This window comes from Etheostoma cragini, chromosome 24 (assembly GCF_013103735.1).
Source record: "Etheostoma cragini isolate CJK2018 chromosome 24, CSU_Ecrag_1.0, whole genome shotgun sequence".
Taxonomy (NCBI): Eukaryota; Metazoa; Chordata; class Actinopteri; order Perciformes; family Percidae; genus Etheostoma; species Etheostoma cragini.
This window is the reverse complement of record NC_048430.1, coordinates 13,287,373-13,291,404: the sequence shown is the minus strand read 5'-3', so window position 1 is coordinate 13,291,404 and position 4,032 is coordinate 13,287,373.

The window sequence follows — 4,032 nt, the reverse complement described above, 5'->3', positions numbered from 1 at the left end:
ATCCACCACGTTGCTTTGCGGTGATTCTCTGGATCTCCCCCTCCTCTCTGCAGCTCTGGGCCGCCTCCCGACTCGGCCTCGGCGAACAGTAATGTCACGCCGTGATGAGTCGCTCCCTGCCCTCTCAGAGAAGTCACGCACGATGCCGATGAGCCAGTAATTATCTAATGAAAGCAGAGCAAGCAGAATAAACCAGCGTTAGTTCTTTCATTAGATTATTATCTAATGAGACATAATTACAGAAAGCAGTTATTGATCTCAGTTCTGCTTTATTTTCCCAGCTGTAAATGATAATCCAGTTTTGGCCTTTTATGCTGCGGCGACTTGTTCTCTCCTGCAGGAATGGTGCGTGTTAGTCTCCCAGGCGCAGAGACAAAGTCCTCCTGTTGAAGTGCTCAGTGCACGTTACCAGGGGCCTCTTTTATAAACCTCTGCATAGATTCTATTCTGGAACATTTTGTGCGCCAAAAAGTCAGAATTTTCATACACAAAAACACTATTCAGATTTATAACACCATGAATAGTGTATTAGTGTTGCACCTTGCAATAACCCCATACGGCGCACACCTGTACAGAATCTTCTGGTTATGAACAGGGACGTGTGTTGCCTTGTGTGGCCGTGCACGAGCCTCCGGCTCCCCCCAAGCCCGGCCCGTGTTTGTCCTGATAATGTCGGAGTTCATCAATCAGTGCACGCTCCAGCCTTGTGAAGGAGCCCTTGATGACCAATCAGGAAACGGAAAAAGGGAATAAAACATGATTCAGTGTGAGGTGGAGCTGCTGTTGCTAAATCTGCCACGCTGTTGATTGGTTACAACACACAGGCCATGAGGAACTGTAGGGCTGTTTATCTATTGTCCCCATAGGTTAATTAAGTCCAATAAACTGGTACTGGGTTGGAGTCATGTTGGCTCCATCAGGGTCATTAAGGGGCGCAGGTGTTAAAGATCACATGGATAAAGTTGTCTGGATGCAGACTACTTTCTCCATGTGATATGTCCTATTACTGTTGGAGGGCCCTAAGACGGCGTCTACCAAGCCTTGGGAGCGTTACACACCAACACACGCACGGTGAAAGGTTACAGGAAACACAGTTTTACACATGGAAATTCTTTATAAATCCAGACTTTAGCGAAGAGCGTTGCGACACCAAATTTCACCCTGCTTCACGCAACGTTGTTCTAGTGTGACAGGTTTTATGAATGAGGCCCCTGAAAGTGGAAGAACCGGGAGGTTACTTCAACACACAACAACAACACACTGGCTAAGTTTACACACTCAGAATAATCTGGTTTTATTCCGAAAAAGAAATATTATCCGACTGAGCTTTTAACCTGTGACAAAATCATTAAAAAAGTGACAAAAACGCGAATAAAAAGGCGACAAAAACATTTGGAAAAACGTCCAAAAAACGCCACAAAAACATCTTAAAGCGTTGAGAAAAATATGGACAAAAGCAACGAAAAAGCCCACAAAGAAGCCCAAAAGAGGCAAGAAAAAGCAGCTACAAAAGCAAAAATTAAATTTAAAAAAAGCAACAAAAATGTCCAAAAAAGATGGAAAGATTGCTCTCTGAAGAAGTCAACACTCGTCCGAGCTGTTTCCATGGTTAGTGGAAGGTAATATCATATTATAACTCTGTCTTTGATGGTTTGGACTCTTTGTCCTGCGAGTGGCGAAGCGTTAGCACTTCTTTATTAAAGCGCTTCCTTCTCTGTTTCCTGAAGCAGACTGAATGCCCCGGGGCCAGCCGAGCGTCTCAGATAAGCCCCGAGTGTTTGATGGGAATAAAAACCTTCCTCCCTTTCTTTATCAGTCTCCAACACGGCGCTCCCCCCCATTATTCTGCTCTCTGACTGATAAGGACTGGAGAGCCCCGAGACACATCTCAGAGATAAAACCAGACCGAAGCACAAAGGTCAGAGCATGAAGAAAACAGAAGCTCAACGGATTTCATTCCTGTAAACTTGATCAGGAAAGGTCCCGTGTTCCTGAGAAACCCGTCCCAGCTCCGTCTGCTTCCTGCACGGACATCCAGACACGCTGGGTGTCAGGCTGGCCACATTCAGGAAGGAAGGAAAGGCCGGCAACGAGGCTTGCTCAACACAAAGGTAATGCTGATGCTTGGAAATGGTCTGGGGCTGAGAGTGAGCAGACCGGCTCAGGCAGGCAGACTGGACTTCCAGGACTGAAGCAGGCCCCTTGAGCAGGACACAACACACTAGGACACCAAGACATGACCCTGGGAGACAAGGGACATTGTGGAACAAAGAGACAGAAACGTCGGATTAGACGTAGAGTCCAACGGTCGGAGAAGAGCAGTTCAAGTGTGGAAACCCGCAAAACGTTGGAAGAAATGACCAAAACATCGTCAAATAACACAATAAAAGCACCAAAAACACCTGAAAATATGTAGTGTCTAGTTTTGAATATTTTTTTCTGCTGTGAAAATAGATTTTAGTAAACCCCAAAAAGTCCATCTTTTTCTCCAAATGTTCTATTTTTTTAAAACCAAAATATTTATAAAAGAATACATTTTCCTGTATTTTGTTGAAATATTTCAACTTTTTTAACCCCAAAAAATGAACAAAACATTCTAAAATATTCCAATTTTTTTCACTTTTCTCCCATGGTTTTTGTTTTCCTTTTTCCACCAATGTTTTGATTATTTTTAATAACCCTCTTCCCTTCCTTCGGTACCTTTACATGCCAGCTGTCTGTCAGCAGAACCGGGGGAGAAGTTCTTCTCCTTTTCTCATTCTGGTCCCGTTCTCTGCCATGTGGGGGCGCTGTGGAGCTGTCTCTCTCTCTCTCTCTCCCTCTCTCTCTCTCTCTCTCTCTCTGCACCAGAGGTTTAAATTAAACATTAAACACAGAGAAGAGAGGAAGAGAGGGAAAGAGAGATGATATTCATGCAATGTCTACATTCTTTCCCTCTTTTGTTTTTTGCAGATGTGTGACGTAATAAGCCGGTGGGTGGACGATTCATGGCTCATCAGTTTTGTTTCTGATCCCATTCTTGTATTTCTTTGGTTTCTGATTCTGATCCTGGTTTGGTTCCTGTTTGGGTTGGACTCCTGCAGACTCCACAGGAGGCTTGGACGCTGTCAGAACTGCTTGAAGTTCTAGTTTATATTGCACTCATGTGGAAACTCTCTATATATAATGTATATATATACTGCTTAGTACAGCTGTGTTTAAAGCGTCACCAGCTTTAAAAAACATTAAATAAACCATAAAATGAGCAAATACGGTAAAAAAAGTAAAAAAGTCCACAATAGCATCCCAAGCTTTACAAAACAATCAGTGTGTCAAAAAAAGGCTACACCTATCGAGCGCTGTAACTAGTTACCAGATCACGCCGTGGACAAGGTCTAGAAGGAAACCATTTCAGTCTCTGCTTGCAGCAGCAAAGATGAGGTGTGTGTGTTTGAGATGAAAACACACACATACACACAGAGACACACAGAGAGAGACACACATAGAAACACACACACACAGACAGAAAGACACACACGGAAACACACACACACACACAGGCGCACACACAGACCGAAAGACACGCACAGAAACACACAGAAAGACACTCACAGAGAAACACAAAAACAGACAAACAATGAAAGACACACACACACACACACACAATGACACACACACACTTTCCCAAGGACTGACAGAGAGACAGACACACACATAAAGACAGCCTGTACGGAGAGATGTGCGCGCAGAGACACAAGAAGGTTCTGTTTCAGCACCACGGACAGGTCCCCTCTGTTAACCTAACAGGATTCGGTTTCAGCACCACGGACAGGTCCCCTCTGTTAACCTAACAGGGTTCTGTTTCAGCACCACGGACAGGTCCCCTCTGTTAACCTAACAGGGTTCGGTTTCAGCACCACGGACAGGTCCCCTCGGTTAACCTAACAAGGTTCGGTTTCAGCACCACGGACAGGTCCCCTCTATTTATCTAACAGGGTTTGGTTACAGGACCACGGACAGGTCCCCTCTGTGAACTTAACAGGGTTCGGTTTC